At 45.3% G+C, this 14,165-nt stretch overlaps 1 long non-coding RNA gene across 3 annotated transcripts in view; it reads left to right on the top strand.

Moving 5' to 3' along the window:
- The window catches only part of LOC149455953 (uncharacterized), a 528,482-nt gene that overhangs the window by 82,343 nt on the left and 431,974 nt on the right, over positions 1-14,165 (top strand). For all 3 annotated transcript variants that reach the window (XR_016313983.1, XR_016313982.1, XR_016313984.1), the window contains one exon: positions 1,147-1,265. This is a non-coding gene — a long non-coding RNA (uncharacterized LOC149455953). The remainder of the gene's footprint in view (positions 1-1,146; positions 1,266-14,165) is intronic.

Below are 14,165 nucleotides of genomic sequence, written 5' to 3'. Positions count from 1 at the left end.
ATATGGCGAGGGGGTTACAGTTTACTGCCAATGAGGAGGGGTGGTTAATAGTAGTGACATTAGAGCTGGGAGCTGCTTATTGCAGCCATTGACACCAAAGCTGGGGTCTTATTGTTGCTTCCACTGACACCAAAGCTCTGCAGTTATTATTGCATTCCCTGACACCAATGCAGTGTTTATTTGCCTTCACTGATACTAATGCTGGGGCTTATTATTGCATCCACACTGAGACCAGTGCTGCTGCTTATTGCACCTATTGACTCCAATGCTGTTGGTTATTATTGTGTCCACTGACACCAGTGCTAGTGGTCATTGTACTCCATCTTTTTTAGTGTGCGTTGTGATACGCTGCAAAATATACAGTTGTATCATCATTTTAAAGCATTGAGATGCAATAAACTGCTGCTATTGTGTGGGCCTCTGCAAGTGTCGGGGGAGCACACTTGAGGCCTTCCATCATTTTTGCCCACCACTGTTTGAGTATAGCTCGTCCCAAAAACAAAAAGTAATGTATTGCAGCTGATCAGACCTCAGGACTGGTGGCTGCGTAGCCTCCCTAGCAGTCTGTTTATGTCAGTATTTCTGTGCTCAAAGCGGTACATTTTTTTGCATGGAAATATGTTGTTTTTTTATTGTAGGCCTGTCATTTTTAGGAATAACTCCCTGAAATCTGTCCGAACAAGAGTCTAGTAAACATCCCGGGTATGTTCAAATTTTAAACACGAAATCATAAATTATAATTTAATAAATAATCATAAAACATAATAATATAATAATTTATTTCAATAATATAATCAAACCAAAAACACTGAAATTTGAAATAGAGCGCCAAGTTCGCACATCACAAAATCGTTTTCAGTGTCTGATAACAAATTTCCCCACGAATCATTATCACTCATTTCTGCAAGTAGTTCTAATTTACTATCGCTGTTCTAAAACCGCTTTTGACCTAAAGGGACGCTTTTTGGACAACATGGACATTTCTCATTTTCCAGGCAGAAAGAACGGTAAAAATGCAGGCAGGGCACAGGACAAAGCACTCGGGACAACATGTATGTGAAATGGTTTGATATAGTAATGTTTTACTATGTGATTTTAGTGTATTTAGTGAATTTCACTTTTTGCCATTTTTAAATTTCCCGCCAGTTCCGTCCCCGTACGTCCCGACGTCGCAGGGAATGGAACCTCTAGGACAGATGCCAGCATCGGTCGGAGGAGATGGCCGGGGACGCTGCAGGGGGGACATCACCGGAGCTAAGGACAAGGTAAGTGCAGAAGGGATCCCGGAGCAACGCTGCAGGGTATTCCCGAGTGTAGCTCGTGGTTACCGCATGTGGTGCTGAAACTTCCTGAGCTACACTCGGGAATACCGCCAGGGGGGTTAATGACTCTTTCACACAGGCGTTGAAAATAGGCAGTTGGGTCACTTTTTTATGCTTCCCGAACGCCTATCAATGCCACTCAAAATTGTTAAAATAGGGAGTGGATGGAGGTGTTCTCTGCGTTGCTGCAAGGTAACAACAATGCTGCCTGCAGAGTTTGGCAGGCGTTGATGCTTTACAACTGACTCTATTCACTTCTATTGAAACGCACCCCAACCGCAGGTTAAATGGACTGTAAACGTGCCTATAGCGTTTAGAATGTGTTTACAGTGCAGATGTAAAGCATCAAAAGTGATCATTTCCTATTTTATAAACCCCACACAGGGCATTTAAGAGACACAACATGAATGCCTGTACAACACATGCTAAATGCTGATTAATGCTATAGGTGCGTTAATGTGCATTTAGGCTGCTTTAAAACTTAACGCCAGTGGGAAAGAGCCGTATGATTTCATGTTCGGTATATTTCTATTCTCCTGGTGATCCAACCAGTAACACAATTCCTATCCAGCACTGCATATAAAAAAAAATGGAATGATCTTTAGCCCTTTCACTGACTTAGCCGTTTTTGCATTTTTTTTGTGCACACGTTTAAAAATCATTTTAGGCCTGAAGATTACAGAAAAGCCCCAAACATTTTATATTTTCTGAAAGCAGACACCCTAGATCAATGTTTCTCAACCTTTTTTCAGTCAAATCACCCTTTAACCACTAGCCTACAGGGCACTTATACCCCCTTCCTGTCCAGGCCAATTTCCAGCTGTCAGCACTGTCACACTTTGAATGACAATTGTGCGGTCATGCAACAGTGTACCCATATGAAATTTTTATCATTTTTTTTTGACAGACAGAGCTTTATTTTGGTGGTATTTAATCACCTCTGGGTTTTTGTTTTTTTTTAGCAAACCAAAAACCACTGAACATTTTGAAAAAAAAAAATTTTTTTCTTAGTTTGTTATAAATTTTGTACATTTTTCTCCTTCAATGATGTGCGCTAATGAGGCTGCAGTGATGGGCACTGTTGGGCTGCACTGATGGACACTGATAAGTGGCACTGATGAGGAGGCACTGGTAGGTGGCACTGATGGGCATTGACAGGCATCACTGATGGGCACTGATATATGGCACTGATAGGCGGCACTGATAGGTGGCAATGATAGGTGGCACTGACTGGCACTATTAGGTGGCACTGATAGGCAGCACTGACAGGCACTAATGCACACTGATAGGTGACACTGATAGGCGGGACTGACTGGCACTGATAGGTGGCACTGATTGGCATTGATAGGTGGCACGGACTTGCACTGATGGGTGACACTGAAAGGCAGCTTAGATGGGCACTGATATGTGGCATTGATGTGCACTGATGGGCACTGGCAGGTGGCATGGATGAGCACTGAGAGCTGGCACTGATGGACACTGACAGGTGGCACTGCTGGGGCTACACTGATCATCAGGGCACACTGATCATCAGTGCCCTGATGATCAGTGTACATGTCCCCTCCGAGGAATGCCGATAACCGGCATTTCCCTGTTTACATGCGATCAGCTGTGATTGGACACAGCGGATCACGTGACCGAGCCGACATCTTTGGCTCTTTCCGTGGATCGGTGATCCGCTGTGTCTGAGGGACACAGCGCACCGCCAATCGCCGTACTGCGTGCTCCCGGAGCCGCGCATGTGCGGTGAGAACGGGAGGACGTCATATGATGTCCTTCCAGAACGAGAGAACTGCCTTGTGCCCGTCATTGGACTATATGGAGGGGGGCGGTTAAAATTATGGACAGTCCTGAGGCACCCTTTAAAATTTCAGACAGTCTTAAGGAACCCCATTCTAAAATGTGAAAAACTATTCTAATAGTTTTATATAACGCAGCAACATCCACACATGTAGGACACTCAACATTAGAGGTGATTTATTCTTCCAAAGCAAATACACTTTTGCACACTGGTCCTGACTAGTATTCCATTGTTTCTCTTCTCCCTCAGTTTTTCTCCAACACTGAGCTAAAGTGACCACAGCACTGATGGGAATGGGCAGGGGAGGGTCAAACTAGGATGCTGTGCAGGCAGCTGACATCCTCTTTATCAACTGATGATGTCATTGGTTGTCAGGACGCTGGCGGGTAGAAGGTCGTAATGGTGCACAATGATAACCTGTTGCTTTGTGTAACTAAAAGGCCGGCTTGTTCCACCCCCTGGCTTGTATACCAGTTTTGGGCAATTTTTAGACATTTTGCAAAGGCATCCCTGAAGAAACCTCAAGGCACCCCAGGGTGCCTGGGCACCCTGGTTGAGAAAGGCTACCCTAGAGAAAAAAATACTGGTAGTTCCAATTTTTTATGTCACACGATATTACCATAAAGGTCTAGGAAACGCACAATTTTAGTAAACAAAAAAACGCACTAAAGTGAATTTTAGGTCAAACAAATGCAAGAAATTACCCAAGTATTTGGTAAAATATAAAAGACAAGTTTTAGCCGATACCCAACATGCCAAACCTTAAATTTGTGTGCGCCTATGAAATGGCAACAAAATTCAGTACCCTATATTTCTATAGCTATGCGTTAAGGAGGAGGTCTTGTGCTAGAATGATTGCTCTCACTCTGACGGGCGCAGCGATATATAACGATATGGAGTTTGCATGTTCTCCCTGTGCCTGCGTGGGTTTCCTCCGGGTACTCCGGTTTCCTCCCACACTCCAAAGACATGCTGGTAGGTTAATTGGATCCTGTCTAAATTGGCCCTAGTATGTGTACGTATGAATGTGAGTTAGGGACCTTAGATTGTGCGCCCCTTGAGGGTTAAGGACTGATGTGAATGTACAATATATATGTAAAAGCACTGCGTAAATTGACAGCGCTATATAAGCACCTGAAATAATAATAATAAATAAATAACACGTGTATTGCAATTGACGTTTTCATACGTAGGCACCTTACATAGGTACATAGTTCTTCTGGCTGAAAAAAGACAAAAGTGCATCCAGTTTATCCATTAAAAAAAGAAAAAGGTTCTAATCCTACACCCACAGTTGATCCTTGACATGCGTGTTGATGTTCATACGTGCATATATGTGGGGGGCCTCAAAATGTTTTTGGAGGGGTATGTTATGTGCTTGGGATTAACTTTATTTTTTTTCCCAAAAAAGTGTTTTTTTCACTTTGCCTTTCGGGTCACAGAAAATAGGGGAGGAGAGCGGACTTTCGTGCAATGCTTACTTATTGCCATTCAACAGAGTATCTTTGTTGTCAGGCCTTTTGCTGCTGTGGTCTTGTGGTCTCTCCCTGTTGTCTTCCATGTCCAATCTTGCTGTACTGTGAAGCATCTCATTATGGTGATGGAGCAGTACCAATGTGTAAGAGGCAGGAGGGGAGGACAACTTAGATGCTCCCAGGAAGTGGAGCTTCGCCCAGTCAGAACAGATTGAGTTTTGGAAGTAGCGACTGTCTTTTGCACTTAAAATAGAATAAATAAATATTAGTAAGCCTTAAAAACAAGTGGAAGTGTTGCCCACATCAGCCTATCAGATTGCAGGTTACTGAAAACTCTTAGGGTCCTTTCACACGGGCGTTCCATATGTCCATTATTCATCTGTCCGTTTACAGATGAACAACGACCCCCATGTATTTCTATGGGCTAGCAGATGTAAACGGATGATAATCTGTTTACATCTGTTAATGTCCACATCCATTACCATCCGTTCTTTTTGAAAGGAAGAAAAACTTATTGTTCTTCCGTGTAAAAAAAAAAATGCAACAGATGAAAAACGGATGTAAATGGATGTAAACGGACATACGGTCTGTTTTTGCGTTGGTAAAGGATGTAAAAACTGACGAGAAACTGATTTAAACTGATCCGTTTTTTTCTTTGAAAAAATGTGACTGAAGTGATGAATAAACAGAATGCCCATGTGAAAGGACCCTTATGGCGCTTTGGGCAAAAATCCATTTTGATGGTATTCCCTATTTTATTGGTAAGGTTTCATAATCACTTCTCTGCTATTAATGCTGATTATTTTTAGCTTGCATAGCCATTATTTATTTATTTTTTATATAAAGCAGTGAAAGATTAGATCCCTTGCTGATCTCCTGCTATTGGGGCTCTGTTTTGAAGATCTCTTATCAATTACTGTTAGTGACAAAGGTTTTAGCAGTTAATGTCTATACAGCGTACAAACTTCAGCAGGAACCGGAAATAAATTGGTCAAAGTTCGTTCAGTGGATGGCCCTGTCGGCCCCTTCCCGTTTGACATTCTTTGACTGAAAAATAGAAGGAGTTGGATGGAAAATCAGATCCACAGCATAGATACAGAAATAAAAGATTGATGGGGGTGGAGGTAGGCCTTCCACTACTGTACTGAAAACAAAAGCATTGATATTTCTGTTGTGTTTCCGAGTTTGCATCGCTTCCTCTCTAATGAAACAATTGTCATTGGGATACTAAGGCTGGGGTTCTCCCTGTTAAGCTGGGGTTCACATTGTTGTGCTGTGGTGATGCAGACATTGGTGCGCTGCAATGCCATTCATTCCTAACCGCAACACAATGCGCAGTGATGTACTACACTGCATTGCAGTGTGCTGCGTCACAAAGAATTTTCCATGTACCTTTTTATTGTTGCGTTAGGCAGCCTATTCAAAAGAATGGGTAGGCTTATTGGAATGGACGGAATAATGCACATGCATTTACACAGCCAACAATGTGAATCTGTCCTACATGACAGGGAGTCCCGACTCCTGGACAGTGGTGTATTTTGGTTTTGTGCTGCCCTAGGCAAGACTAAAATCACTGACACCAATGATGGTGCCCCATCATTACTGTCAGTTTGTGAGGAATAGCGCTCCATCATTGGTGTCAGTGTGAGGAATAGTGCCCCATCATTGATGTCAGTGGGATGAATAGTGCCCCATCATTGGTGTCAGTGTGAGGAATAGCGCCCCATCATTGGTGTCAGTGGGATAAATAGTGCCCCATCATTAGTGTTAGTGGGAGGAATCGTGCCCCATCATTGGTGTCAGTGGGAGGAATCGTGCCCCATCATTGGTGTCAGTGGGAGGAATCGTGTCCATCATTGGTGTCAGGGGGAGGAATCGTGCCCCATTATTGGTATCAGTGGGAGGAATCGTGCCCCATTATTGGTGTCAGGGGGAGGAATCGTGCCCCATTATTGGTGTCAGGGGGAGGAATCGTGCCCCATTATTGGTATCAGTGGGAGGAATCGTGCCCCATCATTGGTGTCAGTGGGAGGAATAGTGCCACATCATTGGTATCAGTGGGAGGAATAGTGCCCCATCATTAGTGTCAGTAGGAGGAATAGTGCTCCATTATTGGTGTCAGTGGGAGGAATAGTGCTCAATCATTGGTATCAGTGGGAGGGATAGTGCCCCATCATTGGTGTCAGTGGGAGGAATAGTGCCCCATCATTGGTATCAGTGGGAGGAATAGTGCCCCATCATTAGTGTCAGTAGGAGGAATAGTGCTCCATTATTGGTGTCAGTGGGAGGAATATTGCTCCATCATTAGTGTCAGTGGGAGGAATAGTGCTCCATCATTGGTGTCAGTGGGAGGAATAGTGCCCCATCATTGGTGTCAGTGGGAGGAATAGTGCTCAATCATTGGTATCAGTGGGAGGGATTGTGCCCCATCATTGGTGTCAGTGGGAGGAATAGTGCCCCATCATTGGTGTCAGTGGGAGGAATAGTGCTCCATCATTGGTATCAGTGGGAGGGATAGTGCCCCATCATTGGTTTCAGTGGGAGGAATAGTGCCCCATCTTTGGTGTCAGTGGGTGGAAGTGCCCCATCATTGGTATCAGTGGGAGTAATAGTGTCCGATCATTGGTGTATCGGGCAGTGGGACAGGTGAGAGGCAGTGGGACAGGAGGAGCGCAGATGGACAGGTGAGGGGCAGTAGGACAGGAGAAGCGTAGAGGGACAGGTGGGGGGCAGCGTGACGGGGGGCATGGAACAGGTGAGGGGCAACGTAACAGGAGGAGAGCAGTGGGACGGGTGAGGGGCAGTGGGACAGGAGAAGGAGCACAGAGGGACAGGAGGAGCGCAGAAGGATAGGTGAGGGGCAGTGGGACAGCAGGAGAGCAGAGGGATAGGTGAGGGGCTGTGGTACAGGAGGAGCGTAGAGGGACAGGTAGGGTTCAGTGTGACGGGGGCATGGGACAGGATCGGGGCAACGGAACAGGAGGAGAGCAGTGGGACAGGAGAAGCGTAGAAGGATAGGTGAGGGGCAGTGGAACAGGAGGAGAGCAGAGGGATAGGTGAGGGGCTGTGGGACAGGAGGAGCGTAGAGGGACAGGTAGAGTTCAGTGTGACGGGGGGCATGGGACAGGATCGGGGCAGCGGGACAGGAGAAGCGCAGTGGGACAGGAGAAGCGTAGAAGGATAGGTGAGGGGCAGTGGGACAGGAGGAGCGCAGAGGGACAGGTGGGGGGCAGCGTGACAGGGGGCATGGGACAGGATCAGGGCAGCGGGACAGAAGGAGCGCAAAGGGACAGGTGGGGGGCAGCGTGACAGGAGGAGCACAGAGGGACAGGTGAGGGGCAGTGGGACAGGAGAGCACAGAGGGACAGGTGAGGGAGAGTGGGACAGGAGAGCACAGAGAGACAGGTGAGGGGCAGTGGGACAGGAGGAGCACAGAGGGACAGGTGAGGGGCAGTGGGACAGGAGGAGCACAGAGAGACAGGTGAGGGGCAGTGCGACAGAAGGAGCATAGGGGGGCAGCGGGACAGGAGAAGCGCAGTGGGACTGGTGAGGGGCAGTGGGACAGGAGGAGGGCAGTGGGACAGGTGAAGGAGCACAGAGGGACAGGAGGAGCGCAGAGGGATAGGTGGGGGGCAGCGTGACAGGGGGCATGGGACAGGATCGGGGCAGCTGGGCAGGAGAAGTGCAGAGTGACAGGTGAGGGGCAGCTGGACAGGAGGAGTGCAGAGGGACAGGTGAGGGGCAGCTGGACAGGAGGAGTGCAGAGGGATAGGTGAGGGGCAGCTGGACAGGAGGAGCGCAGAGGGACAGGTGGGGGGCAGTGGGGACAGATGGGGGGTAGTTGGACAATGTGGGGGACAGGAGGGTGGAAGTAGAACAGGTGGGGGGCAATGTGACGGGGGGACAGTGAGAAAGGAGTGGGGAAGCACCAGTCCTCCAAGCACTTACCTGTTCAGCAGCAGCTCCTCCAGATGGTGTCAGCATCACTCCAGGACGGCTGCCTGTGTCCCTTCTCCCCCAGGATCTCCGGCGGCAAAAGAGCGGGTGGGCTCCTCCACCCTGAGCTCGTCCTCTTCTGCTTCTTCCTTCGCTGGCACCTTCCTGCACATCCCGACACACTGACCCGCTCACCGCTGACCGGCCCACCACTCCGCTCTCCTCTGCAGCCGGTCCCTTGGCCTGGGTGACCCTTCTTGCCATGGCAGCCCTGTCCCTTTCCCACAGAAGTCTCGCTTCTGTAGGAAAGGGGGGGCGGCACTGCCGCCGTGCCGCCCCCTGAAACGTGCCGCCCTAGGCAAATGCCTTGTTTGCCTCGCAGCAAATACGCCCCTGCTCCTGGATAGGAGTATAAAAATGACAGAGGTTCTAATCTTCCTCCACTTTATACTAACACTGAAAAAAAAAATGTGGGCTGATCTGTTTTGCACTTGGCCTTTTGACAATGGAGCAGGCGGTCTGAAATGAGATTCATGAATAGGGTATGGAGGGAGTATACAGTATCGGTTAGGATGCACTCATACCTGAGCAGAGCGATTTTTAAAGCAATTTTTGTGCGTTTTTGCAAGAACATACAAGCATTTTAGAAGTGTATTACAAGTGTTTTGTTCAATTTGTTAGTATTCAAACTTCAGGGGTTTTTGTTTTTGCCAATTGGAAGCACTGGGGGGGAATCAGTTATATGAGCTAAAAAAAATTCTAAAATACACCTGAAAGAATGCTCGAATTTTCAGTTGTTGAAGTCTTTTGGGGCAAAATTGCTCAATTTTGTCTGAAAAGTAGCTCATATACTTTTCTGAGAGACAGGCATCCAGCTTCAAACAGGATGTTGAAATGTGAACATTGGCTGTTGAAAACAATGGGATTTGGATTGTTGAGCGATTTGGGCTTCTAGTTAAAAAATGCTTAGGTTTGAATGGGGCCTTAAAGTGGTTGTACAGGCTTAAGGTTTTTTGCCTTTATGCATTCTATGCAGAAAAAAAACATAAATTTAACTTTGGTGCAGTGTTGCATGACCGCGCAATTGCAAGTTAAAGTAAAGCTTCTGCAACTGCAAGTAATGCAAATCGCTTCTGTAACTGCTTCCGCCCTATAGCAGAAATACTGCTACAGGGCGGCACGGGTGTGCAAAATCATGTGTATATATATATGTGTGTGTGTGTGTGATTCGCGTTCCTGTGGTTTAACGCCCCTCCCAGGTAGAGTCAGATTGCCCATCAGTATACCAGTAATCACATTTAACCCCTTGATTGCCAGGAACACGCCCACATACACAATAAACCTCCATTGCTAATATAGTGTCTAAACTGATCAATATCTTTGATCAGATCAGCACTATACCAGCGCTCACATTAGTATAGTGTCCCCAAAAACACGGCGTTAGCGGGATTAGCCCCTACGCTTACCGCTCCCCCCTCCTCCCTCAGCAAGTGCAGTGTCAGTAGATCACTGCCACTTGATACATTGCACACAAAACCGCAGTGTTGGCAGAATCAGGCCTGATCTCTGCTAGCACTTGCCAGTAAATTTTGATGACTCTGATATGCAGCAGAGTGTCAGTACTAGTGCCACACTACCTTTTGGTGAACTGGCAAGCACCAGCGGCCTAGTACATCCTGGTCTTTCACATACCAGCACTGCAGTATCATTTGGAGACGTGGCAAGTCCCATAAGTGCATTACAAGCTGGCGTGGTGGCGAGCACAAGTAGTGTTCCGCAGCCACCAAGAATTTGCACCATGTGACCTAATGTGTGCCCACCATTAGAAGTGGGTGGATGCAGGGCGGTATATTCTAATGGTGGGCATACCAAACACCTTTTCTGACAGAGATTTCTTCTCTTTTTTCATTCAGCCCACACAAAATACAAAAAAAAAAGAACATAGCATATATACCCAACAAGGACCAGCGACGTACTGGTACATCACTGGACTTTGGTTATACCAGGATAATGCCTACAGCTGCAGGCATCATCCTGGTATCGTTTTTCTCAGCCGGCGATCGGCTTTAATGTAAAAGCAATCCTAGTGGCTAATTAGCTGCAGGATTGTTTTTACAAGCAGCGGGAGAGGATACCCCCGCCTCCCCCACTGCCTTCCATGGCCTTCTCAGGCAGTCCCGTGCCATCGGGCGAACCTGAGAATGCAGCTGGTGTTTCTGCCAGCTGACCATAGAACTGATTTCAGACCTGAATGGAGCCAATCATCTCTATAGTCTAAGAAATTGGAAGCTACGAGCATTTCATCGCTTCAGTTTTGCAGGATACAAACAGCACCATTTATAAATTGGGAAAGCATCTGATCACACCAATCTTGGTGAGATTAGATAATGTAAGGGCATAGGAGATATCTAGAGTCTCATAGACCCCAGATTTCTCAAAAAAGAATATATGACAATGCCCATTGAAGTTATAGGGGATATTTGCATTTCCTGTGATAGCATTAAAAGTGATCAAAAAAAAAAATGAAAGGGACAATGTAAAAATAATTAAAAAAATCAAAATAACTTTAAAAAAAAAAAGCATTGACCCTGTGCAGGTATGTAAACAGCGATTGCACCATGCATGTGAGGTATTTCCGTGAACGTCAGGTCAAGGGCAGTAATTCTAGCACTAGACCTCCTCTGTAAATCTAAAATGGTAGCTTTTAAAGGCTTTTAAAGCGTTGCCTATGGATATTAAAAATGTTTGCAGTTTGTGGCCATTGCACGGGGCATGCAGTTTTAAAGCATGTCATGTTTGGTATCGCTTTACTCAGAATACCATCATCTTTTAAATTTTACCAAATAATTGGCCAAAATATTGTGTTTTTGTGCATTGAAAGTAAAAAAGTGTATTTTTTCAAAAATATTGTGTTTGATAAATCGCTGCACGAGTACTATGGGACATAAAAAATTGCAGAACCCATCATTTTATTCACTAGAGTGTCTGCTTTAAAAAATATACAATGTTTGGGGGTTCAAAGTAATTTTCTAGCAAAGAATACTGATTATTTTCATGTGAGCAAAAAGTGTCAGAAAAGGCTTGGTCTTCAGGTGGTTAGAAGAGTGAATGATGTGTGGCATAAAATTCTTATGTTGGGCATAAAATGTCCCCCCCCCCTCCAAAATGACCCCTTTTTGGAAAGTAGACATCCCAAACTACTTGCTGAGAGGCATGTTAGGTCAATGGAAGGATTTTTTTTTTTACCACAAGTTTTTGGAACATGACTAAAAAAATAAATAAATATTATTTTTTTTACACAAAGTTGTCACTTAAATGATTTATTGTTCACACATGCCATGGGTATATGTGGAATCACTCCCCAAAATATATTTTGCTTCTTCTCCCGAGTATGGGGGTACCACATGTGAGAGACATTTTGACAGTCTAGCCAAGTACAGGACCCCAAAATCCAATAAGCACCTTCAAGTTTTTAAAGGGCTTTATTTCCTCATTACACTTCCTGACTACCTATCACAGTTTCGGAGGCCCTGAAATGCCAGGATAGCACCAACCCCCCCCCCAAAGGACCCCTTTTTGGAAAGTAGACACCCCAAGGAATTTGATAAGAAGCATGTTGAGTATTTTGCAGATCTCGTTTGGTGCTACAAGTTTTTGGGAAATGAAGAAAGAAAACAAAAATATATTTTTTCTTGTGAGAAAAAAATTTGATCTGCAAAATACTCACCATGCCCTTTTTTAAAATCCTTGGGGTGTCTACTTTCCAAAAAAAGGTCATTTGGGGGGGGGGGGGTTGGTGCTATCCTGGCATTTCAGGGCCTCCGAAACTGTGATAGGTAGTGAGGAAGTAAAATGAGGAAGTTATGCACCGTCAGGCTTTCAAAGTGGTCATTGGATTTCAAGCTCCTGTATGTGGCTAGGCTCCCAAAAAGTCTCACACATGTGGTATCATTATACTCAGTGGAAGTAGCAGAATGTATTTTGGGGTGTAATTCCACATATACCCATGGCTTGTGTGAGAAATATATAATTTAATTGACAACTTTGTGTAAAAAAAAAAAATGTTTTTGTCATTTTCCAAAAACTTGGGAAAAAAAAATACCTATTCAATGGACTCAATAGGGTTTATTTACTAAAGCTGGAGAGTCCAAAATCAGACTCCTTTCTGCATAGAAACCAATCAGCTTCCAGGTTTCATTGCCAAAGCTTCATTGAAGAAGCTGAGGTTAGAACAGCAATGGGCAAACTACGGCCCGCGGGCCGTATACGGCCTGGCGGACCTTTTAATCCGGCCCGCGGAGCTAGGCTCCCGCTAGGCTCCTCTCACAGTCCGCCCTGAAGACCGGTGCAGCATGAAAATCTGTCTCCTGTGAGGATCTGTCCCCCTTGACGTATCTGCGCATGTGCCGGAGATCGCCGATCGGCTGCTAATGCCTGAAACTGGCACATGCGCAGATACGTCGAGGGGGACAGATCCTCATAGGAGACAGATTTTCATGCTACACCGGAACGAAGCGGGAACAAGAGGAACAAGAGGAACGCGCGGAGCAAAGGTAAGTGAATTGACACAGGGCGGACTTGGGGACTTAATATGGGGGATGAATTAATATGGGGGATGAATTACTATAGGGGGGATGAATTACTATAGGGGGGATGAATTACTATGGTGGATGAATTACTATATGGGGGATGAATTACTATGGGGGATGAATTACTATAGGGGGGATGAATTACTATAGGGGGATAATTTACTACGGGGGATGAATTACTATGGGGGATGAATTACTATAGGGGGGATGAATTACTATAGGGGGATGAATTACTATGGGGGATGAATTACTATATGGGGGATGGATTACTATAGGGGGGATGAATTACTATGGGGGATGAATTACTATGGGGGATGAATTACTATATGGGGGATGAATTACTATAGGGGGGATGAATTACTATATGGGGGATGAATTACTATGGGGGATGAATTACTATAGGGGGGATGAATTACTATAGGGGGGATGAATTACTATGGGGGATGAATTACTATATGGGGGATGAATTACTATATGGGGGATGAATTACTATATGAGGGATGAATTACTATATGGGGGATGAATTACTATGGGGGATGAATTACTATATGGGGGATGAATTACTATATGAGGGATGAATTACTATAGGGGGGATGAATTACTATGGGGGATGAATTACTATATGGGGGATGAATTACTATGGGGGATGAAATACTATATGGGGGATGAATTACTATATGGGGGATGAATTACTATATGGGGGATGAATTACTATGGGGGTTGAATTACTATATGGGGGATGAATTACTATGGGGGATGAATTACTATATGGGGGACAAATTACTATATGGGGGACGAATTACTATGGGGGATGAATTACTATGGGGGACGAATTACTATGGGGGATGAATTACTATGGGGGATGAATTACTATGGGGGATGAATTACTATATGGGGGATGAATTACTATAGGGGGGGATGAATTACTATATGGGGGATTAATTACTATGCTTACTATGGGGGAATATTACTATACTTACTATGGATGACACATACACATCATTCATCTACTCTTGGTCCGGCCCCCGGGTCCAATATATGA

The sequence above is a fragment of the Staurois parvus genome, unplaced genomic scaffold (genome assembly GCF_062004578.1).
Source record: "Staurois parvus isolate SC_StPar_1 unplaced genomic scaffold, SC_StPar_1.0 ptg000380l, whole genome shotgun sequence".
Lineage (NCBI taxonomy): Eukaryota > Metazoa > Chordata > Amphibia > Anura > Ranidae > Staurois > Staurois parvus.
Note: the sequence above shows the minus strand (reverse complement) of the source record. Positions and strands in the feature narration are given on the sequence as shown.